General features: G+C 44.6%; 1 protein-coding gene across 2 annotated transcripts in view; it reads left to right on the top strand.

Moving 5' to 3' along the window:
• The first annotated feature begins 322 nt into the window (after positions 1-322).
• LARGE1 (LARGE xylosyl- and glucuronyltransferase 1) overlaps positions 323-12,901 on the top strand; it is a 296,670-nt gene continuing 284,091 nt past the window's right edge. The window contains exons 1-2 of one of the 2 annotated variants that reach the window (XM_068142337.1): positions 323-1,067; positions 3,022-3,108. The gene's annotated coding sequence lies outside the window, so the exon portion shown is untranslated. Of the gene's footprint in view, positions 1,068-3,021; positions 3,109-9,567; positions 10,848-12,901 lie in introns of those variants that run through there. The other variant, XM_068142338.1, reaches the window with a different exon arrangement.

Genomic DNA, 12,901 nt, shown 5'->3' with positions numbered 1-12,901 from the left:
CCTGTCGCTGGGCGGCGTGTCAGCGGGCTGGCTCCGCCTCGGCCCCGCGCCTCCGCCCGCCCATGCACAGACATGACACAGACACACAGTCACTGCAGCTGCTGCTGAGCCCGGGGTAGAGCGGCGGTGGGCACCCCGCTCCCAGCACCCGCGGAACAGCAGCGGCCGTCACCCTCACGCCCGCCTCCGCCTCGGCCCCCCGGGCGCAGCGCCGACGGCGGACAGCCGCGGCACCGAGACCCGCAGGGGGCAGCCTGGCACAGGGCGCAGGAGGGACCTGGCGGGGGAAGGCTGGCATCGGGGAAGGGGCGGGAGGCAAGGAAGGAAGGAAGGGGAAGGGGGCAGCCTGGCACTCAGACTCGGAGGCGGCTGCCCGGCATCGGCACGAAGCGAGTCCGGGCGGAGCGCGGCACCCAGCGGCCGCTGAGGCCGGGCCGGCAGCAGTAGCAACCGCCGTAGCAGTGCCGGAGGGAGCTTCTCCTGGCTCGGCTCCACGGTGCCGGTGACCTTCCCGGGGCTGCTCACTGCCCGCCAGGCCGGGGCAGGGCAGGGCCTCCTCTCCCCGCGGAGAGTGTACACCAGGCCCTAGGGAGAGGACAGGAGGCCGGGCCGGAATCCCCTGTCGCCCCCGGGTCCTTCTGGCCGCCGGCGGGGCCTGTGCGCGGCGTAGCTCGCCGCCGGCGAGAGGGACAGGGGAAAGCGAACGGGACGGACGGAGCCGGGTTGCACCTCAGGACAGCGCGAAGCAGGGAGCAGGCAGGCCCCGGAGAGAGAGCTGGGCGGAGGGGGAAGCAGCCACCTCAGCGGCGCACCCCAGGAAGAGTGGGGACCTCCCCGCCGCCCTCCTTTTCCTCCTCCGGCCATCAGCAGCTCCTCGTCCCGCGCAGAGTGGAATCGCCCGTGCCGCCCCGACTGGGACCTGCCGACTGACACCTCCGGAGCGCCGGGCTGCGGGGACAGCGCTGGAGCTGCCCGCCTGGAGCGAAAGAGGGGGAACATTCTCTTGCCTGCGCGGACTGGCGGGCGCTGAGCGCCCGTCCCGGCGGCCCGGGAGCCACCCGGGGAAGGTAAGCGCCTCGTCGGGTCGCTGGTGCTTTTAGAGGCGAGGGGCGGGGGAGGGCGAGAAACAATCGGTGAGTGTCTCCCTTCCAGTAGTCCGGGGGAGGGGGCGTGTGAGTCCAGTAGGGCTGGGATAGTGGTTTTATGTTCCGGGTTTTAATCTCCATCAGATCTGGACTTGAAGAGGTGCTTAGGAAGAGGCACGCTTGTCGCTTTTCTAGCACGAAGGGCACATCTCCCGATCCCCCTAGCCTCGGGAGGTTGCCCCGCCTGGCTCGCACTCCGTGCCTCTTCTGAATCCGCTTGTTTACAGCGCTTCCCACGCCCCTCTTCCCCGGCCGGGAAGCGTTCCTGCTACGCGGGGCATCCAGCCGTGGGGCGCAGCGCGGACGGGGCTGCTGTCCCGCCGAGTGTCGCTGGCTACGCGGAACAGTCCGGGAGACCAGGCGGGTGGTGGGTACTGCTGTGTCGGTGGAAGAGTGTCACGCCGTGGGGCGTGAGTCCCTCGGCTTGCCTGCTCCGGGAGACGGAACGGGACGTGCCTGGCGGCTCGGGGCGAAGCTGGAGTTTCACCGGGACGCTGAAGCGATTTCCTCATCCCCCTTCAGCTTCCCCAGAAAGCCTTCAGCCCAGGAAGCTCCCCTTTGGGCAGGCTTCTGCTATCACCTCCTATCTGAGAACTGTGTCATTTAGATCATTAATCCCTGCTCCCCATGGGGGGTAAAATAGCAACTTGAGGCCTCTGTGGAGGTGACATGAAGTTTGACAATGCCTTACGTAACAGTTTTTGGAGAGGTTCCTTGCAGTTCCACTGTGCTCAGTTTTGTTGTGTGTGTGTTTTGTTTATTTCTTCCCCCCCACACCCCTCCGAAATCAAGTGATTTTTTTGTAGAGCATAGTATCATAGAATCATTCTGATCAGACAAGCCCTCTTCATGTGTTCTCACCTGAGTACAGTGTTTTCTGCTTTGTTCAACTTGAAACAGGGGTACTGCTAGGCAGCAAATGATGCTTTATTTTTTCCAACATGCATTTTTTAAACTGAAAATTAGCCCGTGGAAATACCTATAAAGGTTGTTTCATTTTCAAACATGTTCAGAGCATTGATTGTCATTTATGTATTTTAGAAGGTATGAATGCTGGGATGGAAATGACAATGCATCAAATGTCTTATGCACATTGTTAGCTTTTTAATGCAATTTCCTTGCTAGAAGGAACAGAAGGCATCAGGCTAAACAAAGCTAAACCATGTTAAAACTAGACCTAGCCATTGCCAACAGGTCAGCACATTTTGTTTAAGATAATCTTCTGGATGCAGATGAATGATCTTTGAACAACATTTTAACTTGTTGAGAAATAGAAGCAAGGAGAGATTAGATAAATGGACTGAAAGATTGTCTAGTTTCCCCACAGTTTTTGTACCTGGTTATGTCTTCTACTGAAAAGGAAACCCAAAAAAGCTAGTTTCATGCAAAAAGACGGTAGTGAGATTTATCACATACTCTTTATGCTTCTACTGCAAAGGTACACTAGGGGGACTAGCTTGGGTTGTTGGTTCAGTTCTTTTCCCCACTCAGTGGTGAAAATGCAGACCATAGTAATAACAGCTATGAGAAGAAGGCTTTTTTTTTCCTTCACTTTATAGAGCTTCATCATTATAGTGTAAGCTTAGGGGAGAAACCATCTATATAAATTAAGGCAATGGGTTCTGGGCAGGGGGGATCTTCTATCAAAGTCCTTTAGCTCCCCACTGCAGATGAAGACAGGTTGTCAACGGTTAGTTTACTTACAAGAACAGAACAAGTTAACACAGCAAAAAAAAAATACTCCTGAACGTCCTCACTGTGGTGCAGTTCTTTTAAAGAAATGACCAAGGTGGAACAGGTTTCCCTAAGGCTTCAAGAAAATGGCAAATTATTGTTAAGTATTGCAAGTTTGAAATGTGACATTCTTATTGCTTAGGTGTCCTGTGACGGCCCTTGATCAGCAAGGCTGCAAGTCATGTAGAAGCCACAGTAACTGCAGAGTCTCTGATGGATAATTGGATTGGTAGGTTGCTTGTGATTTTTTTTTTTCCCTTTTAATTGCCTGCTGTGGTAGCAGGTCCCTTTTCTTCATCCTGCTGATGGTTAATTCTCACAGTTTTTGATTTGTGTTATGTTTTGCCTGTTTCCTGGTCAAAAGTACCTGCTCCTTTCTCAACAGCTGGTAAAGAAAGCCTAGCTTGGAGGCATTTGGGTGGCAGTGTGTAGCAAGATATTTTTTTATTTTGTTGTGATAACTGAAATATGCATGTTGACTTTTCTTTTTTTTGTTTTCCCCCTTCTCTGTTTAGAGGACATAAAAAGAGTAGAAGTTTTCTCAGGTCTAGAGAAATATGCACGAGGTTTCTTTTGAAGGAGCGCCGAAAATAACATTACTCATATGCTGAATTCCCTGTGCTAGCTGTACAGTTCACAGGAGTTCCAAAATGCAGTCTTGAGAAAGCCAAAGTACGGAGCAGCGGGGAATGACTGCATGTCTGTTGGCAACATTAAGATCTGTCAGAGACTTCATCTGAAATTTCAGTGTGTAGGATTTAATATTAGCAAAAGTAGTATTCCCTCTGAATGAATTATTGTAGAAACCGGATAAAGCAAGGCATCTTCCGCGTGCACTTAAACTGCTGAAGTGAAGCGTTCTTAAATACAATGATTTTGAAGGAGCAATCTGCCAAAGTATTAACTTATGTAACTGTTTCTTGCTCAAATCTCTGTATTTTGTTTTTGCCTGGAATAAACTGTGAGCTGTCAAGAGAAATTTACCGGAATACTCTGCTTTTTCATCCTCTGTCAGATTTCGATGTGTGCCTCCACAAAAGCAATCTTAACAAACCCAAACATCCACAAGCCCAACAAAATCCTAGCCGTTTTGTCTGATACTTAATAGACTTTCTATAAAGGATAATAAAGGGTAAAATTCATAACCTGACTACACAGACTGTGCACTATAAGCTGAACTTGATCTACATGCAAACTGCTATCGATGCTGTTGGGAGGTCTTGATGGGATCCAGACCACCATTCCTCTTTTTATTTTTCTCTTCTCCTTTTTTTTCCTTTCCTTTTTTTTTGACCCTGGCTTTGGTTGAAAACTTTTCATCATCTGCATTTGAATACATGAAAAAGGCATTTCTTTTAAGGATATGAGATTTTTAGTGTACCTGTTTTTCCTATGACTTCTGTCCCTGTGACATTAAGATAAAGACTTACGTAAGAAGAGGATACAGAATCATAGAATCAAAAAGGTTGGAAAAGACCTCAAAGATCATCAAGTCCAACCTGTCACCCAACACCTCGTGACTACTAAGCCATGGCACCAAGTGCCACATCCAGTCCCCTCTTGAACACCTCCAGGGATGGTGACTCCACCACCTCCCTGGGCAGCTCATTCCAATGGCTAACAGCCCTCTCTCTGAAGAACTTTCTCCTCACCTCGAGCCTAAACTTCCCCTGGCACAGCTGGCCAATGCAAGCTGATAGTCGGCTATTCTTCTTGAGTTTGTCACCATTCTCTCCAGAGTTAGCTGTATTGACTATTTACCTAATTCAGTGGCTAAAGAACTTTTTGAAAAGTAGTTTTGTATAAGGAAACACCCACATGAGCACATGCACTGTTTTAGCTCTATTAGTTGTCTGGGTTTGGCTCATTCATTTTGTAGTGAATACTAGCTTTAAAACCAGTCATTATTCATTATCCCACACTTGGCATAATGGTAGTTCTAACTTTACAGCTCTGAACAAAGGTAATTCTACTTTCCCTACTTTTGGGGGGCTTTTTTTGTTGGATCTCTATTTTCTTTTCCTTGTGGTACACCTCCCTGAAGATAAGGGTTAAGAAGCAAGCTTTGTACGTTGTAGAGATTTGTGACTCTCTTTGGTGTCACTTGGCTCAGTGTTTGAAGGTCTATTCTGTGTCTTGTCAAAAACCTTGTTCAATGCATGGCTAGGGAAGACATGTGGCTGTTAAATTTTATTTTATATGGAAGTTGGTGTCTCAAAAACCAAGGAGAAAATGTCTAGAAAGGATTATCCTTGCCTTGGCACTGACTTTGAAGTAAAACTGTGAAGGCTGGAATTGTTGTTTAAGTGCCATCTGTGTAAGAATTAGAAGCAAACTGTGTAAAATAGTTCATTTCCTGTTTCATTTTGCAGACAGACCAGGTATGATGTAACAATACTGTGGTATCCACTTCACACTTCTTTGTGGGATATAACCACTGTTTCCACAACAATGAAATTAACTTGGGTAGAAGCTACACTTGAAATTGTCAAGAACAAGCCCAGCAATGTCTATCCAGTGCTGTAGCAAAGTCAGATCTAATCACATCAGCCTGATGACAGAGGAAGCTGGAACTCTCAGATGGTGCAGACAGAATGCAATCTTTATCTCACTAACCTCCATGTAAGATAGGTACACTTGAAAACAGTAAAATTAAATAGATGACTTTTTAAGGGTAGAGCTCCTTGTCTTTACACTGCTGATCTCTTGACCAGTGCAACAAGGAGACAGTTGCCGCCACCACCACGTTAATCTTTTGCCATGCATTTTGTAGTATTGATGAGCCATATCTTATACTGCATGTCTGTACCCATTTTCTATACTTGGGGAACAGTTACATGGGTTGACCCAGCCCCTGTGCATGCTGCCTGAGGGGCAGCTAAGTCAAGGATGACATCACTCAAGAGTGGCTGGCTTTAGTGTTTACTCAGCTCTTTGTGAAAATTGTAGCAATTGTAACATTTTTTGACCTGCTGCTGTTTGGCAAAACTGCATGTAGCAGTGCTGGCATCAGAACCACAGCTTTCTGAATTTAGAATGACAACACCCACAGAAGTTTAAACCTGCTTTCATGTTCTGGTACTAATACACTTTCACAAGAAAACTTACCTTAAGCAAAACAAATATGGAAAAAAATCACCTGCCCCCTCCAAATCCACTTCCTTCACCAGAAACTTTCTGCCACTTAAAACTTGGAGTGAAGGTGTTGCTTTCTGTTGCAGCTTTCAACAGTTTCTCTAAAGTTTATCCCAGAATGTAATACTTCTATGAAAAAATGTCATCATTTCAGTTACTTCATTAGCTTTTGCATTTTGTCTCTTGGTAGGCATTTGGCAGCTAAGACTTAGGACCAGGAGATAAGTAGAAAGCTGTATTATCAAGCAGTCTTCATTTAACTACAGAGAAGAAGAATGAAGTATTTTCTTTTGAGGGGAAGAAGACAAGGAAAAGGACAGAGAAGTGAAGGAAAGAAGTTGTGGCATTTGATTATTTATGTTTTATTTTTGTGTAAATGTGTGACTTTTCTCTTACAGTTTTCAGAGAGACTTTTGCACTTGTCTCAGGACTTGGGAATGAATTTGCCAATTTGGAGAAAATAGTTTCTTCCTGGAATGAAAAGTGTTATTTAATGGTGAAATAGGAGGAGCAAGAAGAAATGTGTACTGTTCAAATGAGATGAAGTGTCCAGCTGACACTCAGGCTTCTTAACCTAGCTCCTCCTGAATAGGTTTTACTTTCCCTTCTCTCTGACTGCCCAGCTGTGCCCTCAAACCTCAATTGCCTCAATGCTAAATTCCCTTGGTGATTGTTTTCCCTTCTGTCTTTGGTTAGTGCTGCTGCTAATCAATGATGCAAATGGAATTGTATGTTCAAAAATTCAATGTATGAATCTGCTTAATTCAACATCTTTCAGGCCAAAGGTACTGGAAAGGTGTATGCCACTGGATAGAAATAAGAAATTAAACCAAATCGTTCTAGCATTATTAAATCTCCAAATATATGTTTTTCAGATTATGTTGTTCCTATGAATATTAGCATTCATTTTCTAGCAGAAAAGAGTCCTAGGCTCCCTTTTTTTTTCATAGAAAATGAACTGACATTAACTCTGAGACCCTGCAAGCAGCAATTAAATTCTTTATTTCTGTTGTCTCATCTTTTTTCAATCCTAGGACTGGTTCTAGAGTGTGGCTCAGGTTTAAACATAGGGAGGTTGTCATTCATGTAAGACAAGTCTTCTAAGATAATATACTGGCTGGTGTGCTTGAGAATTCTCAAATAAGATAAAGGTGGTTTCTACTGCTTTAAAAGGTTAGAGTTCCCTGTATCTTTTGATTCTTCAGTGTTGAGTGTACTGTACAACTAGATGCTATTTTACTGAAGTAGAGAATTGGGGCATTGAAGAGCGAGGTCACAGTAGTATCACAGTATCACAGTATAACTAAGGTTGGAAGAGACCTTGAGGATCATCGAGTCCAGCCTATCAACACAGACCCCATGACTAGACCATGGCACCAAGTGCCATGTCCAATCTCCTCTTGAACACCTCCAGGGATGGTGACTCCACCACCTCCCTGGGCAGCACATTCCAATGATGAACGACTCGCTCGGTGAAGAACTTTCTCCTCACCTCGAGTCTAAACCTCCCCTGGCGCAGCTTGAGGCTGTGTCCCCTTGTTCTGGTGCTGGTTGCCTGAGAGAAAAGACCAACCCCTTCCCGGCTACAACCACCTTTCAGCAAAGGTGGACATTTTCTGTTGTTATTGTTGGAATACTTCATAGATTAGCTCTTTGATCTTGGTCTTCCAGCACTCTCTTATATCAACTACATTTATGAGAACTCTTCCTCTTCAGTGTCTCTTCCAAGTAGTCGAAAGCAGTAGGTGATGATGTTTTAAACGGTTCTTAGTACTGGGAAAGTTGCATGTTGACATTAACTTCCACAAAGTGAAAAAAATGATCAGTTTAGAAAATGGTAGAAGCTTTTAGTTTTGAATGGCTTCTTTGTTGAGATTTATATTGACAAAATTCAGGATGCAACAAATGGAGAAAGAGGGGAAATAAATGAGTACTGATATTGAGTCCACTGAAAGACAGGACCCGCTATTGGCTAAAACAAATCATTTGGTGATGAGCAGGAAAGGAAAGGGAGGCTTTTGTTCTTGATGTTTTTGTTTCTATATACCAAGTTTTTCAGGCTAGTATCCAGAATGGAAGGAAGCCAATATTTGGGTTATACTGTCACCTTAGAGAGCAACAATAAAACTCACAAGCTGAGAACTTCTGAGGTGCAGCTGTCCTCAACTCATTGTCTTGCAGTTTGGATAACATTTAAGAAAGAAGCAATGTTTATGATAATAAATTCATGTCCTTCCACAGTTGCTCTCAGGCCTCAGATGAGAACAGGAAAGTATACCAACAGTGGCTTGTTACTGCGCTTCCTTCCAAACATTGCAGGCTGCCTCCCTTTTCTGTTGTTCTCACTATAATGCCAGCATAGTGTAAAAGCTGCTAGATTAAAATAGTGGCTCCCAGCAAACTTCTGGGGTCATTCAGACTTGTTTAGATTTGCAAATGTCAGGGATTAGGGCTGGGCCAGGCACTAGACGAATGACAGATGCTCTCTATTAACCCCTCTCCCTTCCCAGAGGGGAAGAGAAAGGGAATACAAGCAAGAGACTTACAGACTGGAAAAGGATGGCAGTTATGTTACTGTCACCACCGTTTCTGTGGGGCAGGAACTGGGGAAGTCCCAGACTGAACTCGGGGCAGACAGGAGCTGGATTCAGGAGCTGAATTCAGGAATTAGGATTGAAGGCAGACACATGGGCAGAGGATTCTTCAAAACCTGATACTGAAGAAAAAGGGCTTGACCGTTGTCAGGCACAGATTGACGGATCCACAGATTGCATCAGGTTGGAAAGGACCATCAAAGGTCATCTTGTCAACACCACTGTAGTGAGCAGGGACACCTCCAACTAGATCAGGCTGCCCAGGTCATCTCTCAGCTTTATGCTGAACATGACATATTTGGAATGGAATACCTTGTTGGTCAGTTTTGGGTCACCTATCCTGTCTGCTCTTCCCTGCAGGTGTGACCTTTCACTTTACAGCACCTCAGCATGGCACACAAGATTTAGCAGTGGCCTTGGTTTCTATAGGAACAAGTATAAGTGAGAGCCTTTTGATTCACCAATCCTGGGTAGCAATTCTAAACATGAAGCACTGTCACGGTTAGAAGCAGACACTGTCTGTGAAAACATGCTGCTAATTTCAGAAGGTGCAGTTACTTAGGAGAGACTTAGCTCAAAAGTAATATCACTGAACACAATTAGTTCTGTTCTAGCTCAAACCAGGGCAGTGATGCAAATCCTGTATCATTGGAACACCTTCTTTCTGTATGAAGGCATTGCTTGGGGAATGATTCCTCTATGGCCAAAATCAGATCACTTTCCAACTGGTTTGGTCAGTGGAGAACCATGCATAGTACTGCTTGCAATAAAGTCATACGTCTTGGCATTTGCATCTCTATTGTTGGTACCCAGAGCCTTGACTGTTGCTTTTGCATGCCCTGCTGGGGCAGCTGAATGTAAATTTTTGACTTGTTTGTGCTGCCATTGGCCACTGCTCTCATGCCAGTGCTCATAATAGGTAAGTGAGGTATATCAAGCTGCACCATATACTGGAAGCATCTGAAGTACTGTTCAGTAAGCTTACATCTTGATTTATGGTGCAGTTGCAACGTGCATAACTGTGCACAGTTGGTGAATGGGTTGAGAAAAAAGATGTTCCTAACATTTTAATTTTTTTTTTCATCAAGATGAGCAAAAATAGTACTGATGTCCCAATAGTATGTCAGGAACTGAAATCAGTGATGGTATTTTTCAGTATACAGAATAACTTTGCCGATTTTTGAGTCTTAGGCACGTTGAGGAAATAAATCCCTAGGTTCTTGAATGCTCCACAGAGCAGGTTACAGTGAGGAAAATGACACTATTTATAAACATAATCGATGTGCTGCAGGTGAAGTTGCTCAAACATTTAGAGAAAAAGCAAAGAGCAGAACTCTTGATTCCCTGGAAGAGTCACTGTCATGTGCTTTAAGCATGTGAAAACACCATTGTCTTTAGCAAGAACTATTGCTTAATATAGTTTGGCTTTAGATGATAAAACTGAGTTGCTTATGACACTTGGCATATAACAATTGTTATTCTGTAAATATATAGAATATATGTGCATCTTCAAAAGAAGTTAATTGGAAACTGGATAAATGACAAAATAAATCCAGACAAAATAAATCCAGAATGTACAGATACTCTTTGTGGTGCTGTGACTGAAGAAAGAAAGGAAGAAAGCAAGCAAGGAAGGAAGGAAGAAAGCAAGGAAGGAAGAAAGCAAGGAAGGAAGAAAGAAAGCAAGCAAGGAAGGAAGAAAGCAAGCAAGGAAGGAAGAAAGCAAGCAAGGAAGGAAGAAAGCAGGCAAGGAAGAAAGGAAGCAGTCAAGGAAGAAAGGAAGCAGGCAAGGAAGAAAGGAAGCAGTCTTTATTTAGAAAACAGTATAGTATTTAAAGGAGAACAAATTAGGAGAATGCATGAAGAAGTAAATAAATGTCCTGGTCTTCAAAGGTTGCAAGTTACTATTTAAATTTATGGCCAGGTGATGCTAACAACTGGAGAGGCAAACAGGCACAGGCTGCTGCCATTTATCAGAAGTTACCATAAATGAGCATTACTGACACCTGCGTCTTCACTGAATTATTAGCACATGTTAGCTGGGTTAAAAATGCGGCTCATCTATTGGTGGCATGAGTTTATATGAGCTTTGACCAGTGATCATCAAGGGTAGGCACAACACCTGTCTGAGTAGAAGGCTGCTGTTGTGTTTGTGTGGCCTGTGTTCCACTGTGCTGCCGGGAAAATTTGTTAAGGATGAAGGAACAGAGTGAAGTGGAAGAGAGAGGGAAGAACTGAGGTAAATCCATATTCAGTAGGTGTCTGAAAGTGGTGTAGTGTGACACAGAGCAAATGCATTTTTCAGATGTGTTTTTTGGGGGGGTCCTAAAGCTCTTCAAATTTTTCATAGATGAGCTTCTTCCCTTTTTGTTCTCAAGTGGAAAAAAAAAAAAGTGTCTTTTGCAGTTAGTATCAATAAGTCTCTGAAATAATGAATTGACAGCACATTTTATTTTCTCTGTTTGGATTTTGTTCCTGTTTCATTTGTTCTGCAATTAGACACTGGTATATTGAAAAAAGCCTGAGATTGAATATTTTATTTTTAGTTCTTTTTCTTCTTTCATATTTTGAGCTGCTATGTATGATGGTAATATAATTTGAGAAAACATCTTGATATTTTTTTTTCCCCCATTGAAATAGTGAAATTGAGAATGTAGTACAGAAAGCAGTTACTTATTCAAGTTACTAAAATGCCTAGAGGCTTTGTTTGAGAGAGGGCTCCCTTCATGCTGGGTGATGCACAAATACGCAGTCTCTGTTTGTATCTTTAAGGATACTATATGGAATAGGAGGGCTGGTATAAAATAGCGATATGAACACTGGTGCATGGGTGAAAGTTTCTTGGCACTGAAGTGCTTTTTGAGAATCTCAGAATGGTAGTGGGTGGAAGGAATGCCTGGAGGTCATCTGGTCCACCTTGTTGCTTGAGCAGGGTCAGCAAGACTGTGTCCACATGGCATGAGAATATCTCCAAAGAGGGAGACTCTACTGCCTCCTTGGGCTCAGTCACCCTCCATTATAAAGAAGTGTTTCCTGATGTTTTAAGGGAACCTCCTGTTTTTCAGTTTGTGCCCAGTAACCATTTTCCTGTCCCTGAACACCACTGGGAAGGATCTGGCTCCATTTTCTTTACACTCTCTAAAGAGACTTATTTTTGATGACCCCCCGCAGTTTAAGCTCAAGGGAGATTCTGGCTTTCCTGACTGCGTTTCTGCATGGTTCAGGCAGTGTCTCTGTCTTCCAGGTTAGCTGCCCCTGTGTCCATGTTTTGTATACTTTCTGTTTGAGTTTTGGCAGGATCTCTTTCTTCATCCATGTAGGTCTCCTGGCAGTTTTGTTTTTACTTCTTGCTTGTTGGGATGAACAGTTTTTGAGCTTGGAGAAGGTGGCCCTTGACATTCAACCAGCTTTATTGGACCCTTCTTCCCTCCAGGGCCCTATCCCTTGAGACTTTCATGCCAATTCTTGAAGAAACCAAAGTCTCCTGTGTTCAAATCCAGGATTGTGATCTTGTTTTTTTGCCCTGCTCCCTCCTTTCAAGATCTTGAACACCACCATGGTTACTGCAACTTAAGGCTGTCTTTGACCTTTGTGTCCTTAAGTAGAAGGTCCAGCACAGCAACTCTCATCTTTGGCTCCTTTATCACTTATGTCAGGAATTTGTCTTGGGTGCTCTCCAGGAGCACCCTGCATTGTTTATCCTGGGATGTGCTGTCCTTCCTGCGGATATCATTGTGGTTTAAGTCCTGCATGAAGACGAGGGCTTGTGTATTTGATGTTGCTTCTACCTATCTGTAGAGGGCCTCTTCCACTTGTTCTTCCTGGTCACGTGGCCAGTAGCAGATGCCCACTGTAGTGTCACCCATACTGGTCTTTTGTCTTTACCCATAAGGTGTCAGTTACCTCATTACCCATGTGCAGACAAGGCTCTCTGCATTCCATATCTCTTTCACATAAAGGGTGATTCTCCTTCATTTGTCTTTCCTGCGTGTTTTTCTTGAAGAGCCTGTGCCTCTCCAGTCATGTGAACTATCCCACCTTATCTCTGTAATCCAAACAAGATCATAGCCATGAAACTGGACACCAATCCCTTACTCCTGTTTATTATCTTTATGTTTATTCATGCAAGGAAAAAATTCCCACCAATGATGGAAGCAACTCAGATAAAAGCAGTGTTTTTGCCAATGCAAGTGTGACTACTGTGGCAGCTTCTGCTAGTCAAGTTATGTCAATCAGCAGTCACTCTTCACACCGTCAACCAGCATAACTGGGGTGTCAGAAACTCCCAAAGTG

Source organism: Melanerpes formicivorus, unplaced genomic scaffold (genome assembly GCF_026170545.1).
Source record: "Melanerpes formicivorus ecotype bairdi unplaced genomic scaffold, bMelFor1.0.p_v2 SCAF_8, whole genome shotgun sequence".
Lineage (NCBI taxonomy): Eukaryota > Metazoa > Chordata > Aves > Piciformes > Picidae > Melanerpes > Melanerpes formicivorus.
Note: the sequence above shows the minus strand (reverse complement) of the source record. Positions and strands in the feature narration are given on the sequence as shown.